The 25,313-nt window shown below is 43.7% G+C and overlaps 1 protein-coding gene and 1 non-coding gene across 4 annotated transcripts in view; one reads left to right on the top strand and one right to left on the bottom strand.

The window, feature by feature from the left end:
- The window catches only part of NAALADL2 (N-acetylated alpha-linked acidic dipeptidase like 2), a 770,720-nt gene that overhangs the window by 447,175 nt on the left and 298,232 nt on the right, over positions 1–25,313 (bottom strand). The gene's annotated exons all lie outside the window — the stretch shown is intronic.
- TRNAI-GAU (transfer RNA isoleucine (anticodon GAU)) lies at positions 19,345–19,418 on the top strand. The gene has a single exon. It is a non-coding gene; the product is annotated as a tRNA-Ile (tRNA).

Genomic DNA, 25,313 nt, shown 5'->3' on the forward strand with positions numbered 1-25,313 from the left:
GAGAACACTGTCCAACCATCTCATCCTATGTCGTACCCTTCTCCTTGTGCCCTCCATCTTTCCCAACATCAGGGTCTTTTCCAGGGAGTCTTCTCTTCTCATGAGGTGGCCAAAGTATTGGAGCCTCAGCTTCAGGATCTGTCCTTCCAGTGAGCACTCAGGGCTGATTTCCTTAAGAATGGATAGGTTTGATCTTCTTGCAGTCCATGGGACTCTCTAGAGTCTCCTCCAGCACCATAATTCAAAAGCATCAATTCTTCGGTGATCAGCCTTCTTTATGGTCCAGCTCTCGCTTCCATGCCAGCATATTACACCTCTGCTTAGAGATCTGCACTCCATTTGGTACTTTTAATTATATTTTTTGCATGTCCCCCCATTGTGTTGATCTATGCCAACGCCCTTCACTTTATTCCCCACCCCGCAAGTAACCAAGAAACATCAGGCAGAGTTTTGTGGTGAAGGGGGTGGGGGTACCACTCATGCTTTCCTTTGGGACCACCCAGCATAGGATGGAAATATGAAATTGAAGATTTCACAATTTCATCTCTCATGGATGAATGCTTGAAAGCTTCCTCCTTTAGGTCTGCACCTCCAGGACCAGGCCTAAGGAAGTCGGTCGTCTTCTGCTTTAACAATTGGATATATTTTAATTTCCTGGCTTCTGACAGGTTCCCCTCCGCCGTGTTTGTTAAATATGTTTGTTATTATCTGACTTCCCACTGTACAGATCATAATTTCTTCCATATTGGCTCGTTTTCATTATGCTACATGTCAGGTCTCATTTTTACAGCTAATATGCTCCCCGCCTTTTGTATTTGAACTTAATATTTGAACACAAATATCATCATCTGGCTATGTTCTTGCTCACAGAGCTGTGTTGCATTGCTGGGTGCACTCAGGCTCCCCCCCCCTCCTTGCTTTATCTAGATATTTCAGAACATAAATCCAAATTAAGGAGACATCTCAATATGTAAAGGTCAGGTTTTGGGGGTCCCCCCCCCCCAATGGACACTTCCATAGGGACACTTGAGAATCCGAGGAATAGCAAAAGAAGTTGCCTTATACTGAATCAGACCACTAATCTATCTAGCATTGTCTACACTGATTGGCAGGGGCTTTCCAGGAATTCAGACTGGGTTTTTCCCCAGCCATACCTGGAGATGGCCTTTAAAACCCCCACACAATTGGGCATGACACAAATGTTGTCCTCGGTGACATCCCTAGCAGCAATTCAGTGTTTAAACAACAACAGTTCAGTGGGTGGGCAGGGGGTTTGTTATTGGTTTCTTTTGTTTTCATTCTTATTATGGGTTTTTTAAATATTATTGAAATATACTCGGAGTCGAGTGTGGATTTCATGCTCTTTATTCAACTCATAGTAGTGAGGAATGAGAGTTTCCCCAAAATATCTGCTTTATATGCATTATTTACACAATGGGCCGCACGTTATTGGCTAATTCCGGGATTCTCCCGTAGGCCAATCAGGTTGCGGATTCACTTCCACCTGGAACTCGATTGGGTGGCTCCTGTGGACCAATCATACTGCTGCATTGTTCTAGGACCAATCAGACTGCTGCATTCTGAATCCTATTCTTCTAGGACCAATCTGACTGCTGCATTTTGGATCCTATTGTTCTAGGACCAATCAGACTGCTGCATTTTGGATCCTATTCAACTCAGTACATAACAATTATGTATTTTTATGCTGTAAGTTGCCCTGAGATCTACGGAAGAAGGGCAGTATACAAATTTAATAACTATAAATAAATACTGTTCAGTACAACAATAACTGGAAATGCACCACAATCAGAACATCCTTAAAACACACAAGATCAATGCAGCAGCAGGCAAAAAACCCAGCTTCAAATGGAGCAACTCATGATCATTCTCATTCCATCCCAAAAGAAGAAGTGAAGCAATGTGACCTCACCAGCCAATGAAAAATCAGCAGTGTTTGGGCTAGACCCACCCTCCAAGGTGAAGTGACGGACCTGTGTGTTTGCTCAGCCTACTCTCCAAATGCTGAGAGGTGGTGGAACCATTTCAAGCCCCTTCTTCCTCCTCTTAGGACCCTTTCTCTGCAAACCAAAGCACTCTTTATCCCACTTTTAACGGCTATGCCTTCCCTCCAAGAGAATCCTGGGGGCTCTTGGAGTGACCATTCCGACAACCCCCAGGATTCTCCACAACTGTTACAGTGGTAGAAGGGTGCTTTTAATGCATGGCGTGGATGTGACCTTGGACTAGACAGCCCAAGAAACAGAAGGCCAGTGTTTTGTGAAGTAGCACATAGGGTCAACTCTGGTTAAGGAGGAGGGTCTGCAACTTCGTGCACCTCTGCCCTTCCATTCTCTTGTTGTTGTTTAGTTGTTTAGTCATGTCCGACTCTTCGTGACCCCCTGGACCAGAGCATGCCAGACCCTCCTGTCTTCCACTGCCTCCTGCAGTTTGGTCAGACTCATGTTTGTAGCTTCGAGAACACTGTCCAACCATCTCGTCCTCTGTCGTCCCCTTCTCCTGGTGCCCTCCATCTTTCCCAGCATCAGTGTCTTCTCCAGGGAGTCTTCTCTTCTCATGAGGTGGCCAAAGTCTTGGAGCCTCAACTTCACGATCTATCCTCCCAGTGAGCACTCAGGGCTGATTTCCTTCAGAATGGATAGGTTTGATCTTTTTGCAGTCCATGGGACTCTCAAGAGTCTCCTCCAGCACCATTCCACTCTCTAGGCTGTGGCAATGATGGGATGGCGAGGCAATGACCACAGTGATGAGGGAGATGGCTTGCTCAGACAAGAGTGAAATGTGCATCTTGCCTCAGCCCTCTCCCCAAACCTGGAGGTGGCACTGATACCAAGTGCTTCTTCTAGAGCACTGTTTCTCAACCTGTGGGTCCCCAGATATTGTTAGACTACAACTCCCTGAGCTCTGGCCTTGCTAGCTAGGGGTGATGGGAGTTGTAGTCCAACAACATCTGAGGACCCACAGGTTGAGAACCACTGTTCTAGAGCACCCTGAAAAATGAGAGCACCAGTTGGTTTAGAACTGGAGCCATCACTGGCTTTTGAATGTTGACTTCTGACATCGGCATCTTTAAAGAACAAAAAAGCACCTGTGGGGGTTCTTTATTTTATTTTTGTTTTGTTTTGTTTCCTTACCAATGGTGTGGACCTGTCATATGTCAGTAAAGTTCCCCATGTGAACTCTAAACAGCTTTTGAAAGTGAGGAGGAGGGAATTATACACAATTACTACAGAAAGAAGTGGGGAAGGGGGAGAAGCGAGGCGGTGAGAAGTTCGAGAATAGAATTCACAGGCAATTTCTGAAATGCAGCTTTTAAAGCCTCTGACTTAAATCATCGCCGCTGACAAATCAAGCTTTTAGGCAAGACACCTCCATTTCCTTCAGTTTTCTTTGTGGCAAAATGGTTTGTTTTGCACAAAGACCCATTTGTATGCCTAGTGTGGGTGGTGATAACAAACCAGGCATGCATCTCGTTTATTGTTACATTTTTATTTTATTTTTTAGAAATCTCTGTGGATCTCTCCTCAATCCATATCATTCCAGAATACATAGGTTGCTCTGACAACTAAAAGCCAGAGTTTTCTACTGCAATGTATGTAATTGCTAAGGCAACTTCTTGCAGTTTTCTTTTAAAAGAAAAGGGGGTTGGGAAAGAGACGGAGGAAGATTGAGCATGCACACAGACGGAAAGAAATTTGAAGGAAACAAATGTAGCTTTCCACAACCCGACATCATACATGCTTGTCCTCAACATGCCGCTTTCAGTATAGAATGATTCTAGATACAGCTGTCCACAAGGGTAAAAATGTAAAGGTAAAGGTAAAGGTACCCCTGACGATTAGGTCCAGTCGTGACCGACTCTGGGGTTGCGGCACTCATCTCGCTTTATTGGCCAAGGGAGCCGGCATACAGCTTCCAGGTCATGTGGCCAGCATGACTAAGCCACTACTGGCGAATCAGAGCAGCAGCACACGGAAACGCCGTTTACCTTCCCGTCAGAGTGGTACCTATTTATCTACTTGTACTTTGACGTGCTTTCGAACTGCTAGGTTGGCAGGAGCAGGGACTGAGCAACGGGAGCTCACCCCGTCGCGGGGATTTGAACCGCTGACCTTCTGATCGGCAAGCCCTAGGCTCTGAGGTTTAACCCACAGTGCCACCTGTGTCCTTACCCCTTCCCTCAATTCCATAGGCCACTGTTGTACAATCACCTAATCAGAAGTCAAACTTGGAAAGTTTCCCCAAGGGCAATGCCAGGAGCACTTGTGCTGGGACCACTACAGATAAGCACTCTGTCCCACAGCGAGGCATGGAAAGGCTTCCCTCTCATCCGACCTTGAATTTGCTGCTGAATCAGAAAGCAAGGAAGCTTACCCCGTTGCGGGGATTCGAACCGCCGACCTTCTGATCGGCAAGCCCTAGGCTCTGTGGTTTAACCCACAGCGCCACCCGCATCCCTCTGTCCACAAGGGTAGGTGTGGTTGTTTGATATGTATTCAAAAACCCTTTGTTAAGTTATTCACGCCCTTTGCTCCTTGGACATAATGCAGGAAAAAGAAGAAGGAAGTAGTGATTGCGTTCTTGGTATATATACCCACAACTTCAATGGATAGGTGTAGATAACCTCCACTCCCATTGCTGCGACCACCTATAACTATTTTCATCTGTCTTCAAGTGGACAGGGTAATCCAGAATCCATTGGCAATGAGCATTTAACTTCGGCACAAGGTCAGTTTTTCAGGAACTGCTTTTCAGTGGCCAAAAATTACAATAAATCTAGGTTGTGTGTGGACCACATAGAAAAAAAAATAGTCCTCAGTCTCCATTGATTCTAGCATAAAATTTCATGTGCACACAGCTTCAAAAATAAACATGTATTTAAAGTCCCAACATTCTCACCTGGATCATAGTGCCTGACTTTGGACTTATCCACATTTTCTTTTCATCTGCTCCTTCCAGACATAGCCAGCAATTTAAAGCTCCTTGTCAGAGCACTGCCCCCCCCCCCCCCACTCCTGGGCTTTCCTTGCAAAAACCTGCTCCTTTAAGCTCAGCCGGAGCAAACATTGATCTGTGGAAAACCCCAATTTGCTGTGATTCAGCTTTAAAGAGCTGTTTTAAAAAAAAAAAAAATCAGGGCATGGACCTCTGCCTGGAAAGAGCAGGACAAAAGGTAAGAGTGGATAAGCTCTGTTTCAGAGCAAATTGTCTGGCTATATCTCTTGATGTGGTTGGAGTTGAGCATCTGCATAAAACAAGGACACTTGGCTGCTGTGTTGTTTTGGGGCACTGTGAGCTGACTGTTCCTGTTCCCTTAAGCAGAAACCAGCCTTCAGACCACACTCTCTTTCCTTTCTTGGCCTAGCAGAAAGCTCTGCAGACAGAGCCCTGTTAATAAAGTAGTGGAGCCTGAATTCATTAGTCAAGGCTCAGTAGACAAGCCAGTTGTTACATGCAGCTCTTCGTATAACTGGAGGTGGATGGGAGCCATTTCATTTGTTAAATGATGGGGGGACCTCAATCCGTTAATCTCAACCTGTCCTAGGGAACGGCTTTGCTGCCACCGCTTATGAAATACAAGAGAACTTTAGATTTTGCAAGCTGCTTAACGCCCCACAATTGCCAGACACAGTTGAACACATGCCATACATGCATACACACCCAAAATGACAACCAAAGCGAAATTAGATTGCCGGCAAACTCATAATTGAGCTCCACGTGATGTGGTCAATTTTCTAAGGCCTTCCTTAATGATTCAATTAGTTCCCTGGGAACATGGATAAGTGCATGCCCAATGTTCTGTGGCATATTACTGATTAGTATCTGCCCAAACCTTTCTTCAGTGAACCTTACACATTATACAAACTTATATGAACTATGAAACTCAAAATGCCTTGGAACATTTCGACTGCGTGCAATGCTCCATCTTCCTACCTCCACCCATGCAATATGGCAAAACAGTGAAAAACAGTTTCCTAATGGATTATCGCAACTTTGCAAAACCTTTCTTTTTTTTTAATGTAGTATCTCCAAAAGCAAGAAAATCTCTTAAACTATGGAAATTGCATAATTTATTTTAAAGAACAGATTTCTAATTATGCTATGAGTTATTCCCATAAAGCAGGCATGGAAACCCTCAAGCACTGGCGATGAGAATGTGGGGGAGGGGGATCATGGGGGGCAATACCCCCCCATTCTAAATTAGAGGGCTGGGCTGCCCCAAACATCTGTGGTGGCATGCACACACAATGCCATCACGTGGCAGGACGTAAATGTTAAGTAACTTGCATTAAACAGTGAACAGCGAGACAAATGATGTTGCATTTTGCAGAAATAAAACTGCAGCAAAATGGAAACAGCACTGATTGTGACAAATATAGATGGAATGGAAATTGCTGGCTTTCATTGCACACAAGGGACTCCTTCATGGTACATCAGACGGTTTCTCTGAATCTGACCCTTTGCTGCTTTTGCCCTTTGCTTATAGAGAGATAAGCAATCCATTTATTGCCACTCAAAATGCTTCAGAATACAGCAGCACGCATAGCCCATGACTGTTTTGTAAATCATGACAGGATGATATATATATTCTGTTTTGCAACACTGTGGCAGAACTTGTGACTTGAGAATAGCTGAGGAGATAAAGAGGGAGGGAGGGAGAAATGCTTAAAATGCTATTTGTTTTAGCAGGCATTCTCAACAGCAAACGTTTCTGAGGGTCTATCGGCAAATTAAACCAGCAAGTAGCCACCCAAGGTTTTCTGCTTCTTTGCTCGGTCTATAAATCATTGAAGTGTAGAAAAACATTGCATGTGCGATTCTCAGCAAAATGAACTCAGCATGGCAGACGGCAGCTTTGTGACTCCTGATCAGTTCCAGTTCATGGAAAGCAAGTGTGAGATGTTACAACCTGTTGTAGGAAGCTGCTTGTTATGTCAGCGAAAACCAGCGCAGTGTTTGACAAATAATCTCTTATAGCAGCCTTTTCAGATAGAAAACACACTCAGGCACATTCCCAGGTCCCAGATTCTGACAAAGACGGTTTTATTGCTTTCTCCAGTGATGTTGATGGACGTTTTATGTAGCAGGCTTGACAACATGAGGATTCCTTGCATGAGAAAAGATGTCACCCAGTAGATCTCCCTGGTATCTGGGAATGCCATCAAAAACGAGAGGCAGCTATTGGGAACAATAACAATGACTGACAGCTTTCAGTGTGGATGCTCATGCATTCCTGCAAGCTAGAACGAGTGCAGAGGAGGGCAACCAAGGTGATCAAGGGTCTGGAAGCCAAGCCTTATGAGGAACAGTTGAAGGAGCTGAGTATGTTTGGCCTGGAAAAGAGGAGACTGAGAGGAGATATGATAGCCATCTTAATATTTCAAGGGCTGTCATATGGAGGATGGAGCAAGATGGTTTTCTCCTGCCCTGAAGGGTAGGACTTGAACCAATGGCTTCCAGTTCTGAGAAAGGAGATTCCGTCTAAACATAAGGAGGGACTTTCTAACAGTAAGAGCTGATTGACGGTGGAACGTCCTCCCTTGAGAAGTTGTGGACTCTCCTTCCTTGGAGGTTTTTAAGCAGAGGTTGGATGGTCGGCTGTCATGGATGCTTTAGCTGAGATTCCTGCATTGCTGAGGGTTGGACTAGAGGATCCTCAGGGTCCTTTCCAACTCTACAGTTCTGTGATTCTAACAGTGGAATGGACTACCTTGGAAGATGGTGGACTCTCCTTCACGGGAGGCTTTTAAACAGAGATTGGATGTCCATCTATCAGGGATTCTGTAACTGTGATTCCTGCAGTGCTGGGGTCAGACTAGATGACCCTTGAAGTACTTTCCAACTCTACAATTTTATAATAATAATAATAATAACAATAATACATTTTATTTATATCCCGCCCTCCCCAGCCGAAGTCGGGCTCAGGGCGGCTAACAACAATAAGACAGTACAAAAGTACAGCATAAACAACACTCTAAAATCATTCATTATAAAATTAATTAATTCAAGCCACTGGCAACCATTGGGCCAGAAGTCCGCGAAGATTGCCGAGGGAGGGAGTCAGGCTGTGCCCTGGCCAAAGGCCTGGTGGAACAGCTCTGTCTTGCAGGCCCTGCGGAAAGATGTCAAGTCCCACAGGGCCCTGGTCTCTTGTGACAGAGTGTTCCACCAGATCGGAGCCACAGCCGAAAAAGCCCTGGCTCTAGTTGAGGCCAGCCTAACTTCTCTGTGGCCTGGGACCTTCAAGATGTTTTTATTTGAAGACCGTAAGTTTCTCTGTGGGGCATACCAGGAGAGGCGGTCCCGTAGGTACGAGGGTCCTAGGCCGTATAGGGCTTTAAAGGTTAAAACCAGCACCTTAAACCTGATCCTGTACTCCACCGGGAGCCAGTGCAGCTGGTATAGCACCGGGTGAATGTGATCTCGCAGCGAAGACCTCGTAAGGAGTCTCGCTGCAGCATTCTGCACCCGCTGGAGTTTCTGGGTCAGTCTCAAGGGCAGCCCCACGTAGAGCGAGTTACAATAATCCAGTCTGGAGGTGACCGTCGCGTGGATCACAGTGGCTAGGTCAGGGCGAGAGAGGTAAGGAGCCAACTGCTTAGCTTGGCGGAGATGGAAAAATGCCGCCTTTGTTATAGCTGCAATCTGTGCCTCCATGGAAAGGGAGGTGTCGAAGATTACACCCAAAGCTCTTAACGGACGGTGCAATTATGATTGAATTGTCTGCGCAGAACGGATTCTCTGACACAATGGGGAAGGCTGGCAGGCCAGGGTTGGCCTACAGGCCAGAGGTTACACATCCCTGATCTAGTTCAAATTTCTCTACAGGGTATTATTATTATTATTATTATTATTATTATTATTATTATCACTGCTACAAAATAACGGGGAGATGCATCCTCATTTATTTCATGGATGGCGTGGACCAGTTTCCCAGGCAGAAAAGCAAAACACGCACATATTTACTCACAGATTAAACTAAATGCACACCTCGCAAAATTGGAATAGGTCGTTTAAAAGTAAAGGCATGGGAAATGGCAGGAATGTTGATGGAGTCAGGTTCAAGAGAAGTTGCTAGGTAACTGGATTCCAAAGAAACTATTTTCAGCTGAGGTAAAATGATACTGATCTGCTCATGACTACCAGATGAAGTGCTGGCAGTTGAGGCACTAAATTTCTATCCATTGTGCTTCCACCTTTGTTGACCCACCTGTTTACATACAGTGGTGCCTCGCAAGACAAAATTAATTCCGCGAGTTTTGTCGTCTTGCGAAGCACGGTGTCGGGAAAGTTTTGGAAAAGCTTAAAAAATCACCAAAGTCTTCAAAAACCTCAAAAAAGGCTACCACACCACATGTTATGAGTTGCTCCTCGAAGTCAAGTCGCAACTGTATTAACGGTGTTAAGAAAAAGGAAACAAACTTGCAAGACGTTTCTGTCTTGCGAAGCAAGCCCGTAGGGAAAATCGTCTTGCGAAGCAGCTCAAAAAACAAAAAAACCCTTTCGTCTTGCGGGTTTTCCGTCTTGCGAGGCATTCGTCTTGCGAGGTACCACTGTACACAAGTCATTCTAGATCAGGGTTTCCCAAACTTGGGTCTCCATCTGTTTTTGGACTACAACTTCCACCACTCCTAGCTAGCAGGACCAGTGGTCAGGGATGATGGGAATTGTAGTCCAAAAACAGCTGGAGATCTAAATTTGGGAAACCCTGTTCTAGATACTGTAGCCAATGATGAACATGCACGTGGGGGCCAACATGCAAACCTATCCACACACATGGATACACTTAGATACTTACAAACAACCACATACACAATAGACATAGATTGAAATGCACCCCCTGCAAGCATTTGCTTCAAATTTGTGAATGGGTAGTGTTGGGCCATATCTATAAGCCCTTCCTGCACCATATCTATAAGCCCTTCCTGCAATGTCCACATCTCCTTCAGAAGTCTTCCTGCATTGAATGGAGATGGCTATCATTGAATGGAGATATATGGTGGGGGTGGGTGCATTCAGTTCCTGACATCAGAATAGGGATTGCAAGTTTATTCAGTTTGCTCTAACCAGGAGAATTGTAAGTGCATTCCACCAAATGCACCTACAATACATTTTTGAACCTTCCCAACTTGATTTGAGGTTGAGCAAGTGGAAAGTGTGTGCATGTGGCCATGGGGAGGGGGTCAGGACCAATGTGCATGGCTGTACCCCCTCAACATGATTTTGGGTTCTACCCTCTTCAGGATCCATGGCTACCCAGGAATGTAGAGAAAAAGTGTGCAGCAATCATTCAGTTACAGCATCATGAAACACCTGCTAAACAAAGCAATGTGGTGGTGGTGTTTTTTTAAAAAAGTCATTGAGCTGAAAAATAAATCTACTTTTCCGAAACCCTCCTCCACTGAAGGGTAGAAGCCTCCAGGTCCTTTTGCATCCTGTTTGCATTCCGCTTCTAAGGCAAACCCCTTTGATCTGTCTCTCTAAATATCCCAGATCTATTTTGCGGTCCTCTAGTTCTTCTGAGAGTTCATTACCGTTGTGAGAAGTCAGCAGTTTATTTACTTCATTGTGCAGTGCTTATGTAGGCGGGCGGGGAGGGAGGAGGGAGAGAGAGAGGGAGAGAGAGAGAGAAAGAGGAGGAAAGGAAATGACTGTAGATTAATTATTTACTAAGGGCAGACTTGTTTGTGAGATCTTTGCTTTTCCAATCAGTATTTCCCCCCCACCTGGGCTCTGACATCCTCACAGGGGCCTCTTTGACAACTGACAAAGATAACAATGCCCATCCTTTCATACCAGCAGTGGGAAAACCTGGCAAGGGTCCTAATTTGGACCATGAGGCCATTTACCCCAAGCCACACCCACTTGCCACACCCCTGGTTTCCTGCATGACATCAGGAGTGGAACAGGCAAAGACTCAGCTGAAAAGGACCCATATAGAGGCTTTAAAATTGCTCCTGATCATTCCTTGGAAAGTGGGGCTTGTGCTTGGTGGCCCAACTGCTCCCAGGGCTGCTGGAATAGGAGGAAAGAAGTCACAAGGTGATGTTATAAAGTCCATCAACCTTCTTAAATGCTGCTTCTCTGCCTTCCCCCCTCCTTTATATGACACACCGTCTCCCAGAATATTCTGGCTATATAAATACTTCATATAAAAGTAATCTAAATTTTCTCTTGGTAATTCATATCATGAAAGGATGCCACCCTCGGATGTATTCATTATACTCATTATATATGCAAATTGCATCACAAAGCTCCAAAAGGTTCAGAACGCCAATTGCCGGAAAAGTATGACGAAGTTAAACTTGACTGATCTCTCCTTAATGAAGCCTTCAAGCACTATGACTTATCAAGGTTAAGACACATTGTCAATAATTTATCTTCAGCTTTGCTTCTGGAAGGTACTAAAAGGGGGGGGAGAGAACTAGGCAGTTCGTGAGCACCTAGCTCATTGTGATAAATAGGTTATAGATCTCTGGGAGAGAACAAAAGCCCTGAGACACATGTGTAGGTGATGTGCAAAACAATTGCATCTGAGCACTCCCTTTGAAATCACCCCCTCCCCAACATCTTACCACAATCTATTATTCCCAGGAGGACTTAATACAGCTAAGGGAGGAACTGCACAGCCCATCATCACTCTGTGTTTTCAAGTCCTGGCTACTAGTGATTTGTTTTTCCCCCAAGAGGTGTTATAAGTAGGGATGCAGGAGAAAGCTGTTTAATGTGCCTTTCACCACAGCCCATGCCAACCCGGCATTCCCAAACTTGCTTGAGGTTCTATCCCAACACACTTATCGGAACATTGCGACACATTTTCAGTGTGCAAAATGTGTGCGCAAAAATATGTGCTTTACATGAAAGATGCTTGCAGAATGCATATGTTAACGGTGAATGAAAATGGTGTATTTTACACAGAAAGTGCATGCAGTGGTACCTTGGTTCTCAAATTTAATCCATTCCAGAAGTCCGTTCCAAAACCAAGGTGCGCTTTCCCATAGAAAGTAATGCAAAATGGATTCATCCATTCCAGACTTTGAAAAACAACCCCTAAAACAGCACTGTATTAGGGGAAATTGCTTTGGGAAATGGGTATATTGGGCAAAATGTGGAAAACTGGGGGGAAAGGAAACTGAGAAATTGAAATGGACAGAACCACCCATTCTCAGCTGCCATGCACAGGAATTCATAGTCTCCCTATGTGTATGCATAGGAGAAAGAGAGACAGAGTGTGTGTAAACCATGACACTTTACTGACAGCAACTCCTGGAGAGCAACAGGGCAACCATAGAGCAAGTTCCCAGACACTCCCTAACAACCTCCATGCAGAGATTCCTTTCTCCTCTAGGAACTTCTCTGCAGTAAGCCTTGATGCTCATGTCAGGAAAGCCAGCTAAAGATTCATGGCTTGCCAAGCATTTCCTCCAAATACAAATAAATCCCCAATCTGTGCTCCACATCACCTTCTTCTTGGAGGGCAGCAGCAGAGCCTTAGTGAACAAAGAAATGAGGTCTCAGACACGCATCTCCTGTGAACTTTCAGTGCTGGATATACTCTATAACATTTTGCCATCCCAGCAAATGATATATCAGATCTGGACATAAATAAAGGCTTGTTGTTTTAAAAAACAACAACCCAAAACTATCTCACTGAAATCAAACACAATATTCTCTCTCTCTCTTTTTTTAAAAATATTTTCCAAGATTTTTGAAATAACGATTTTCCATTCATCCTAACACCATATTCATCTTGTTTGACTCCCCCCTTCCTCCCCGGTTTCCTTTTTAATAATAATAATAATAATAATAATAATAATAATAATAATAATCCCCTTGCATATTATTAGTTTTCCAATTAATTTTCACTTTTTCATTTTTTACTAAAATATCAACTTACTTCATAAATGCTACACCAATCCTGCTAATGTTTTAACATATTTACAGTGTTCTTTAACATAATCTATAAATTTAATCCAATCTCACTCAAATTTCTTCTCGTTTTGATGTCTCAATTAAAGATGCTAAGGTAGGTGTTTGTAGGGGATCTCCTTAAAAAAAAAGTTACTCTTTCTGAAAGCCTTTTACATCCTTTAAACATCCTAATTTGCTTAACCTGAAAGGAATCACACATACTTCCATCACAAGAGCCCTACTGGTTAGGGCTCTTGCCAGAACAACTTGTCTCTTCCTTAGGACCTGTCCATGGTACTGAAGGAACTTTCTATCTCACTTCTGCTTTCTGATACAAGCATCTTTCGCGTCAGTTCCCTGCTCTGGCTATCTGCTCCAAACTTCTTGCTGGCCTGCTTCCTCTATGGGCTCATCCTCACCAGGACCAGATAGTGAAGGCACCCAAAGGAGCCCCTTTAAGGTGATGGGTGGGCTGGAGTGGTTGCAGATGATCCAATAGGTACATCATCCCAAGCAACAAAGTGCTATGTGTGCATAGATGCACATGCTGCTGTCACTTGTGACATTCTTCACATGGGGATGCAGTGTGCGAGCACCAACTTGAGGCACCCTTCTGGAAAATAGCTATTTGTGATGGGTCTGTGGAACTGTGTCAGCTGGCTCTATTTTGTCAATGATTATTGTTGCAGCATTGATGACCAAAGGAGGCATAATCCATCACGTGACAAATGCAAGAGAATGGTACTCTTCCTAACAGAAGAAGAAACTTCACCTTTCAGCAGAGAGTGGGCGGGAAGACAGAAACTACATTCTGATCATGGCCCTCTGTCTTTTGTTGTTCAGATGGTCAGATCTACAGACGTTTTGATTGTCTCTATGCTGCCATCTCCCATGTGAAATTAAATAAAAGGCATGAGCTGGAGGGAAGCTGGATGAAAGGTTTTAAGAGGAGTGAAAGCTAGAGGACTCTGGGGATATGACACACATAGAAGAATGCTGCCTTATTCAACCTTTGTATTTTTCTTTCCTTTTTTTTAAAGTGATGATTGGCAAGTTATTCTGAAAGGCTTCTGCTGCTGTCCCAGAACCACTTACTCTGGAGAAGTACAGTTGAGGTTTAAGGATCATAAGCAACACTTTGAAGATCATGGCTAGGGGGTTGGGAGTGACATATGAGCTTGACTCAAGACCAGCTGCCATAACAAATTGAGTCCTCCCACTCTTGATACAGAAAAAGCTATCAGCTCCATCTATTCGAGGTTACCTCTTCCATATTCTTTTCTTGGGCTGCCTTGAGGTGGATTATATGTGAACTATTTGGCAGCAGGTGAGAGTTCTAGACATTGATGTGGCTACCTGTGATAATGCAGGCAATGTTTTTTTCATAATTATTTATCAATTTTAAAATTTAGATCTTACCAGCATGCCCACCAAACAGTGTCATGAAAAGTGAGCTTACAGTCTCTTGGTCTGTACATAGGGCATAGTGGCATTGCTGTTACCTGCAAGGCTAGTGCAGTGTTTCCCAACCTTGGGCCTCCAGCTGTTTTTGGACTACAACTCCCATCATCCCTAGCTAGCAAGACCAGTGGTCAGGGATGATGGGAATTGTAGTTCAAAAACAGCTGGAGGCCCAAGATTGGGAAACACTGGGCTAGTGAATGGGATTCTGACTCACTCAAATATACAGCATCATTCATTTCCTCTGTCCAGGAAATAACTGCACTGCTATAGAACACACAACATATGTACAGGTGGGGAAATCTGCCAATTTCCTTTTCTCTCAGTTTCTCAATTTTTTTGGTCTTAAGTTTCTGATTTTTAGTTTAAAAATGTTTCCATGAAATTTGATCAAAATTGTAGTGTGTATTTCTGTCAATATACATATATTTTGCATAATATACATGATCTTACAAGGAACTCCCCAGATATTTTATTGTTTAATTAATACTGACTAGTATTTGCATTTTTGTACACCTTATTTGGCTAGGAAACTGCATTACAAGTGCAAATTTTGAAGGAGGATTGTGTTTTTCGGTTCACATACTGTTTTGGGAACTGCAAACTAGATCGCTTTGCCTTTCAATGGGAATTGAATTGCAATGCTCCCCCACCCTTAAGCATGACCTAGCTTAGAGTTTTCCAACAAGCAGAAGGGTTGGTTTATTGGCTATTGATGTCATAATTGTCCCTAACTGTGCACTGAGAGAGCTTTCCTTAGTGCTGTTCCTAGGGTATTTAGAGAAATTGCCCCTTGATCAAATAGTAATTTCATTTTCCTCGTCTCTCCTTTTCCCCTTTCCTTTGTGGGTCTTTTTTCTTTTTCTTTTTTAATGGTAAGCTTGCAGTTAAGAGATTGTCTTGCCTTGATTGCGTGTAAACTGCTTTGGGAGGATTTTGGGGTGAAAATGCTCCAAATAAATAAATAACAACAACAACAACTTTCAGTCACAATTTGAAATCCCACATGCAATTCACTTCCAAGAGATGATTCAGTCTGGCAAAAGAATGATGCCAAATGTATCACAGTTGCTGCAATAATTTTAATTTTTCTTTTTTTTCTTTTTTTAAAAAAAGCTTGTGTCAGAAGGTTGAGCACTCTTGGCTAACATTACACATGCACTTTCAGTACCTAATTAGCTGATAATACTCTGGGCTCTTGTAAGGTACAATTCAAACACCTTGCTTACAACAGTGTTTAGTATTCGGCAAATAAATCTTCACAGCAATTAAATCCCTTGCTATTATGAAAATGCTACCATACCGTTGTAATATCGGAGGATAACACAGTCAATGCCACTAATCAAGAGGCTATTCTTTGAATAATTGCAGGATTTATGACTAATCATTGCTAGGGATAAGCTGTAACTCAGTATACCAAGTACACAAAAATCTACTACCTTTCAAATAAATCTGATTGATGGAGCCATGCCCTTTAAGTGAGGCATGTGTATAAAAACCCTCCAAAATGGTTGAAGTGGAACTTACAAGTGTCTATTTCTCAAATAACCTTTCCTTTCATTTCCCAGACCTGAAAGCACTTAAGCTTTTAGAAACATGAAATAAAGGGCATTGTCCTCCTTATGTGAATGGGCGAACCATAGCTAGAGGGCAAAAAGCAGAAGACAGATTTTATTTCCATTAGGTAAAAGATATATAATTCCATCGACAGAGCAGTTAAACCCTTCCAGATTGCTCAGGCCACCTCCTAAGTTCTCAGAACACCCTGGTGACTAACCATTGTCACTGACCATGCAATAATCTATACAACCTTATTCTGTTTTTGCTCAGAACACATTCACAAAAGCGGACCTTAACAAGATGCCCACAGCTTTAAAACTGTTGAACTAGCCAGCAGGAAATCACAAAGGAAGCCATTAGATAAGTTATAAAAGTAACAAGGCAACTGTGCTGTATTGTTATATTTGATATTAATCTCCCACTAGGGAGCCAGTGTAGTTTATTGGTTAGAGTACCAGGCCAGGATCTTGGAGATCAGGGTTCAAAAACACCACCTGGCCATGAAGCTCACTGTATGGTGTTGTTGTGGGGAATAAATGAGAATAAATGTGCTAACTTGAGCACCTTGGAGAAAAAAGAAGAAGATGGAATTTAAATGCAAGGAATAACTATTTAAAAATCACCAGAGCATAGGACTGATACTTTGGGTGACCTGTTAAAGACTTCTTAGATCTTAGGCCCATATCTACCTTGTCAGAATCAAGAATAATGTTGATAATTCTAAGCAAAATGAAAACCCTATAGCCCAAGACAGCAATATCTCAACTGTGGTGCTTCAGGGGTTATTAAAGATTATAAGTCTCATCATTCCTGAAGACTGGCTTTGCTGGTTGGGGCTGATGCGCTTGGAATCCAACAACAGGCAAGAACCATGTTGGCTGACCCTGGTGTAAGGCCTAAGTACAGGTAGCATATACAGTGGTACCTCAGGTTACAGATGCTTCAGGTTACAGACTCCGCTAACCCAGAAATAGCACCTCGGGTTAAGAACTTTGCTTCAGGATGAGAACAGAAATCGAGCGGTGGCGGTACAGCGGCAGCGGGAGGCCCCATTAGCTAAAGTGGTATCTCAGGTTAAGAACAGTTTCAGCTTAAGAACGGACCTCTGGAATGAATTAAGTTCTTAACCTGAGGTACCACTGTAAAGGGGGAAGGATGGAATAACAGGGTAAATTACATTGTCCCCCACCCCATCCTGATCCACCCAGCCCTTCACATGTAATATTATGGAAGTTGTCACAATTTTAGGTTCAGCGTTAGAAAATCTACATTCATTAAAACCTGGCAAGTCCTCCCCAGAGGCATTTACTCACACAAACATGAAAATGCTGATGGAGCCATTAAACGTATATGACCTGCTGGTGTGTCAACTGAAAGCAACAAGTGTTGCTAAAAGTGATATGAGTTAGGAAAATGGGAGAAAGGGCTACTATGGTCATGAAATGCATTAAGGCAAAAGGGAAATGCAGGCAAGTTTTCCATTACTTGGTTGAACATGAGCCAGTCAATCAATCAATCAATCAATCAATGCATAGTTCTCAGTTCACAGAGACATTTAATTGCCAAACAAGCAGCCCTCTCCCCCTGCCTCCAACAGATGCAGCTAAATCCCAGGCCATGTGCAAAAGGTTCAACACATATTAGCCTTTTCCTGAATGGTGGAGAATCTCCAGGATGAGCTCTAAGAAGGTACCGTAAAAGAACTTCCATTGCATATCTCTGAAAACTCTGAGGTTGGGCACATCGCCTTTATTACTATTCATAATATTTGTTTGGGAAAGATGGAGGGCAAAGGAGAAGGGGACGACAGAGGACGAGATGGTTGGAAAGTGTTCTCTTTTTTTTTTTTAATATATATTTATTAAAGTTTTTCAATACAAAAACTAATTTAATAAAGCAACATTGGTTATTTAGCAACTTTTCATTATTGCTTTGGACTCCCTCACACCTCCCGCTCACACTTACATCGTTTTGAAATTATTTCCAAACAAATTATCATTTTGTTCATAATCTTAAATTTGATCATTAAAATATAGTTTAACTTAAATCTAGTTTAGTGATAGACAATTATTTCTGCTCTGGAAAGTGTTCTCAAAGCTACCAGCATGAGTTTGACCAAACTGTGGGAGGCAGTGGAAGACAGGAGTGCCTGGCGTGCTCTGGTCCATGGGGTCACAAAGAGTCAGACACGACTAAACGACTAAACAACAACAACAATATTTGTAGTATATCCTTGCTCTATATCAGAGAGCTGAAGTGGCAGACAGGGATGCAAACATGTCAAGAGCTAGGAATAGGACTGATCTGTGCGTCCCAGCTCCTCTATCCATCAGCTAGGCTGCAAATGTCCATTATCTGAGAATCAACTTATGGAATTCCAAATAATAAGATTCCAAATAATCAACCTGATCTCTCGTCTGTACATTTTGGTAGATATTAAAGAGTTGTATCTTCCTCTGAGATCTGAGCGCTGTGGTCTAAACCACTGAGCCACTTGGGCTTGCCGATCAGAAGGTCGGCGGTTCGAATCCCCGCAATGGGGTGAGTTCCTGTTGCTCGGTCCCTGCTCCTGCCAACCTAGCAGTTTGAAAGCACATCAAAGTGCAAGTAGATAAATATGTACCACTCTGATGAGAAGGTAAACGGTGTTTCCGTGCGCTACTCTGGTTCACCAGAAGCAGCTTAGTCATGGCAGCCACATGACCCGGAAGCTGTATGGCGGCTCTCTCGGCCAATAAAGCAAGATGAGCGCCGCAACCCCAGAGTCGTCCGCAACTGGACCTAATGGTCAGGGGTCCCTTTACCTTTATCTTCCTCTGAAATGGACTTACTTGCTATTACTTGTTTTATAAGGTGAAGAGAAAAATTCGAGTGTTCTTTGTTCTGAATCACCCTGAAATCGAGAAACAGCCTCCACCTCTGCCTACGTTTAGCCCACAATGTATTCCTTGTCATTTCATTACACGGCTCTGAAAAATACCAGCGTACCAAGGGAATTGTTGTTCCAGAACTACAAAATTGGTATTAACTCAGATGACACACTCGCTTTACTTAGATAGGGTGAAAATAGTTTGTTTTAGCCATGAAAGTTTTCAGGAGAATTAGAAGCCTCACAATGTTTTCATCACTCAACCACCAACTGGAGGAGGAGGGGAGAAAGAAGAACCCTTAGAAAGAACTTATGGTACAGCATATACAGAGGGTCCTAAGTTCAATCTATGGCATTTACAGGTCGGACTGGGAATGCCCCCTATCTAGAACTCTGAAGAGCCATTGCCAGTCACTGCAGGAAAAACTAAGTTAGATGGACCAGTGGTCTGATTAAGTAGAATACACCTTCCTATGTCCCTAAGATGGCCAACCAGTCAGTCACTTTCAGTTCATTAGGGAACAGCCTGGATAGCTCAGTTGGTTAGAGCATGGTGCTGATGATGCCATGGCCACAGGTTCGATCCCTGTATGGGGCAGCTGCAAATTCCTGCTTTGCAAGGGGTTGGTTTAGATGATCCTCAGGGTCCCTTCTAACTCTTCAGTTCCATGATTCTATGAAAATTATCAAAGTGAATGGGATGAAATGCTGTGGCCTGAAGGTGCATGACACCTTTTTATAAAGGGGCAGTATATCTCTATTAAAACAGATTCTGGGGACAAATAAACAATGAAGGCTATCATCTTCTATGCCTTGCTTTTGAGCTTTCCAATGGAAACTCACTTATCACCACTGAAAAATAATACTTAATTAGATGGGCATTGTGAAGCTGAGGCTCCAATACTTTGGCCACCTCATGAGAAGAGAAGACCCCCTGGAAAAGACCCTGATGTTGGGAAAGATGGAGGGCACAAGGAGAAGGGGACGACAGAGGAAGAGATGGTTGGACAGTGTTCTCGTAGCTACAAACATGAGTCTGACCAAACTGCGGGAAGCAGTGGAAGACAGGAGTGCCTGGCGTGCTCTGGTCCATGGGGTCACAAAGAGTCGGACATGACTAAACAACAACAACAACAACAGATGGGCATGAGCTGATACAATGGCACAATTACACCAATGCAGAGTCTAAGGCATCTTTCCAGTCAAAGGCTTCCCTTTTGCCTCAAGAACCCAAAACATCCTTTGCAAATATATGGACAATGCTTATCCTATGGGAATTGTGTGACTGCTTTTTCAGTGTAGCTTCTTGCTGTGTATGTGTTCTGCACTTATAAGCTGTCACTGCTGAAAAGTCGGTGATGAAGACTAGGGCTTGTTCACTTACAATAGAAATGAGGCCAGAATTAGCCCACCGAGTCTTTTCTACCAGGGCATGAACTTGAATTCCATATGAGGAAGCTAGACTCTAGCCTAGTCATTGACTGGGAATACAGCATCTGATCTCTCTTCAGGCACATTTGGAAACAAACAGCATTGCACCTTGTGACTGGCTGGCAGATAAAAACGTTTGGCGCAGCTCTAGTCTGTACACATCTGGCTCTGCATTTACCACCTTGCCCTGACTGAATGTAGCTTTTGTTGTTGTTTAGTCAGTTAGTCATATCCGACTCTTTGTGACCCCATGGACCAGAGCACGTCAGGCACTCCTGTCTTCCACTGCCTCCAGCAGTTTGGTCTATCTCATGCTGGTAGCTTCGAGAACTGTCCAACCATCTCGTCCTCTGTTGTCCCCTTCTCCTTGTGCCCTCCATCTTTCCCAACATCAGGGTCTTTTCCAGGGAGTCTTCTCTTCTCACGAGGTGGCCAAAGTATTGGAGCCTCAGCTTCAGGATCTGTCCTTCCAGTGAGCACTCAGGGCTGATTTCCTTCAGAATGGATAGGTTTGATCTTCTTGCAATCCATGGGACTCTCATGAGTCTCCTCCAACACCATAATTCAAAAGCATCAATTCAAAACATGAATACAAAGGCTTTTATCTCCTGTCTTTGCCTGGTTGTCAGGGCAGAGTCTTCTGGGTGCATTCCTTCTAGATGGAGGCTCAAACTCTCTAGCAAAAAACATCAGAGACTCCAGCTCTGGGGTGGCAGAAAAAGACATGTGGGCATGGATGGGTATGACTTTACCAGCCACAGATGTCCACAGCAATGAGAGCAGACTACAGACTGATAGTCTGAGCAACCATACATGCAGTTAATTGATGACCTTGGGAATACATACATTTCAGCCATGCTAGGTGAATGCCAAGGTAACTTTCAAAGTAGAATTCTAGATTCTTTGGAGTTTTCTTTGGAGTTCTGCAAGTTCTGACACTCCTGAGTTCATAATTTTGTTAAAGGAAGCTTGTTAATGAAAGACAGTGTTTTCTCAAGCACATCCTTGTAAAGATGATTTATCAGGTATTTTAATAGGCCGAGGTATCTTTCCTAGAGATTTATGGTGATGTTCACAATTTGTTCTGGGATATACTGCAAATGTTTATTAGCATCTCAACTGCCATTTATATTCAGGAAATTTGCAATCAAACATAAGTTCTTCACCTTCATTTTCTGATAGGAGAATAACGGAATAATGTGGCCTTGCTGAAAGACTGTAGTGAAGACAGTTAATTTTTTTATAGGCTTTGTGTACCGGGGTCAAAATACCTTTATAGGGAATTGAATGTGCAATACAGAAGACTTCTGAAAATGCAGGCTGTCCTTGAAGTTCGCAATCATCCAGGTATCACCTTATCTATTTGTTCCATGCAGAAAGTTTCAGTGTTAAAATTATGCAGGTTGCTCATATTTTTTTAGGGCTGGGATATTTTAAACCTGCAAGGTAGGATCGGTGGAGCCATTGTGATTGGCCCAAGATGACCAATGTTGATGTATATGACGTCTATGTGTGCAGCGAGATCCTATTGGGGAGAAGCTTCCTGATGGAGAATAGGATGTCCCTATTTTCATGGGAGAAATGTAGGAGGATATGGAAACAGGATTAATCTTTTGTGACAGCTGGTGGGGGATAAAATCATGACCTTTTCCCCAATGATCCACAGCGACTTTTCAGAAACCTTTTACTTTATCCAGAGTGTTTATCTACAACTGCGGACAGGTTTACTGCCAGAAATGAAGTTTTTGGACATTTCTGGTCTCCCTAATTTGCACTTTTGCTCCATTTATTACACACAGCACCTGTTTGCTTCCAAGCAGCCTCTGTTCACAAACAGCAACAACCGTGGGATCTGTTTGATATGTGCAATTACATCCAAAAGCAAGCGTTGGCTGTGAATGTTGGCCTGACTTCTTTTGCTTGAGTATTTCAACCATGACAATATAATTAAATGTTGGCAATGATCTATCAAGGGCCATACTGAAAGATGGAGTGACAAGACTTTTTTATTTATATATACTGTATATATTCAACTTCATAGATCATGATATTCTGTTAAGCAACTGCACTGACACCCTTCTGACTATCCAAACAGGAGCTTGTTCAGAAAATCATGAGGCACTCTATTATGCATTAATTACAGATTGTCTCAACTGAATTCCGAGCCTGTCATTATTAAATGATGGACATGAGGGGGCTCGTGAGACGGTAAGAAACTAGACGGGGAGCTGCTTTTGCGGGACTGTTTTTCACATCATTGCACGCACTCAGTTGGCTTATGTATAGTGTCATGTGACTTGGACGTGAGCTATTGATGAATATCTCTTTCAACCAGGGAGGTGAAAAATGTTCCGTATTTTATAATGCTGTGCCCAAAAAAATTGTTCTGGTGTTTTCTCTGTCTCCTAAGCACCACCCATCAATTAACGAGGAAAAGAAATTGCATCCACAAGTTACCAAAAGGGAGATGTGAGGAGGGATGAGCAAGGATTCCTCTCCGGCACACTGAGGCATTGGCAGTCATGCTGTAAGCCGAGCCTGTCGGAGTGGAATTTGCAGAGCACACTGAGGATGCAGTGCCACAAAAGATGAGGAGAATGGGAATGGGAATGGGAAATGGGAAATGGCAACAGGCAGATGGATGTACAGGAAAGGAAGTGGGAGTTTAAGAGGCAGCAGCAGAGAGAGTGCAGGTGAGTGGAAGCCAATAAGGGAGAAGGAGGGTGAAGAAGAGAGACTGAGACTGGCTAGAGAGGACAGGAAGGGAATGTAAGAGGTGTCTGAATCAGGCCTATGGCCCATCTAACCTAGCATCCTGTTCTCACAGTGGCCAATCAGATGCATCTGGGAAACCTGCAACCAGGACCTGACCACAAGAGCACTCTCCTCACCATCACTGTGGCTTCCTGCAACTGGTATTCAGAAGTATTTATCCCTCCAACCATGGAAGCAGAGCACAGCCATAACAGTTAGCCATAATGGTTAGTGACCATTGATAGCCCTTTCCACTCCTTGGGAAGCTTGAGCAGCTGGGGAGGCTGCAGACTCCAGGAGAAATATTTAAGAACTATACAGTGGTACCTCAGGTTAAGAACTTAATTCATTCTGGAGGTCCGTTCTTAATCTGAAAGTGTAATGGAATAAATCAGATGTGGTTTTTGTGTGTGGAAAGGGCAGCACAGCCTTGGTATTTTCCTCCTCTGCATTTCCTCAGATGTGGCCACCTCATATGAAGGTGGCATCGCATGTTCAAGAAATGTTTTCACACAAGCCACGGAGTAATTTTAGCATGCATGGGATTTTCCAGTTGGCCGGTTCCCTATTACGGAGTCATCATTCCTGTTCAAAGCTGGCTTTCAATCAGGCATTGTGTTGAAATGTTGCTTATCGTGGTTCCAATCAAAGTGCTGACTTGCTTACTGCTGCTTATCGTACTTCCCCCTTAACGTTCTCACCAGCTTTCAAGTGCTTCTATAGTACATCATCAAAGTGCTTCCTGGCTGGCATTTGTACAAGGTTTAGACTAGGCAAATATGCCCCCTTTGCAATGTCTCACACAACATCTCCTTTGGTTTCCTTTTCTTCCCCAGATCCATATTAACCGCTCATGTAGCAGCTGTTTTAACTGCTGTGTTTCACCATAAGGCCAGTGGTAAAAGGTAAAGGGACCCCTGACCATTAGGTCCAGTCGTGGACGACTCTGGGATTGTGGCGCTCATCTCGCTTTACTGGCCAAGGGAGCCGGCATACAACTTCCGGGTCATGTGACTAGCATGACTAAGCTGCTTCCGGCGAACCAGAGCAGCACACGGAAACGCCGTTTACCTTCCTGCTGGAGCGGTACCTATTTATCTACTTGCACTTTCCAGGTCATGTGGCCAGCATGACTAAACTGCTACTGGTGCACGGAGGACCATGATGAGTTCCAGAGCGCATGGAATTGCCATTTACCTTCCTGCCGCAGCGGTACCTATTTATCTACTTGCACTGGCATGCTTTCAAACTGCTAGGTTGGCAGGAGCTGGGACTGAGCAACAGGAGCTCACCCCGTCATGGGGATTCGAACTGCCGACCTTCTGATCGGCAAGCCCTAGGCTCTGTGGTTTAGACCAGTGGTAATATACTTTAAAAACAGCAACACTATTTCCATGACCTACAGTACAGTCTGATGCACATCTACTGAGACATCAACTCCTCCTCCATTGAAAGTGGCTTCCTCCTTCTAATTTATTTGTATCTTAGTACTGCTACATTTGCTGTTAACAGGCCAGAAGACAGTGTGATGGGCAAGGGAGGAGAAAAATACACTCCTTCCCTTTCCCTTTGCATGCTACCACCTGATTGTGCAAAGATTTAAGGCAATGGTCACAGAGGTGGATTTAGGGCAGCATGACTGGTTATGCTGCACTGGGGGAGCCAAGTCTGGGGGATACCGCAGGGCATCACAACTATGGCATAGTGAATTGAGCAGAATGGAAGGTGAGGGGGGGTGCCTAATTTTGGCAACACACAGGGCACTGCTGAAATTTGAAAATCCACCCCTATGATGGAGAACCTTTTTCAGACAGAAGAAGAAGAAGAAGAAGAAGAAGAGGAGGAGGAGGAGGAGTTTGGATTTGATATCCCGCCTTTCACTCCCTTTTAAGAAGTCTCAAAGCGGCTAACATTCTCCTTTCCCTTCCTCCCCCACAACAAACACTCTGTGAGGTGAGTGGGGCTGAGAGACTTCAGAGAAGTGTGAGTAGCCCAAGGTCACCCAGCAGCTGCATGTGGAGGAGCGGAGACGTGAACCCGGTTCCCCAGATTACGAGTCTACCGCTCTTAACCACTACACCACACTGGCTCTCTAAACGGGCTCTTGGATACCCCATAAGAGATAAAGGGAGCAGTGGTAGACAGGGCTAAAAGCAAAGGTGGGTGCAGTAGGAGGTAGTTTTCTACAGCATGCTAGTTTCTATGCACATACCTCTCAACCCTCCATCCAGATCTTATCAGAGTTCAAGGATACATTCTAACTAGGTTCTGCGGGTGTATTTGTAGCTCATTGCCTTGCCCATCTCCC

The sequence above is a fragment of the Podarcis muralis genome, chromosome 6 (genome assembly GCF_964188315.1).
Source record: "Podarcis muralis chromosome 6, rPodMur119.hap1.1, whole genome shotgun sequence".
In the NCBI taxonomy this organism is placed as follows: domain Eukaryota; kingdom Metazoa; phylum Chordata; class Lepidosauria; order Squamata; family Lacertidae; genus Podarcis; species Podarcis muralis.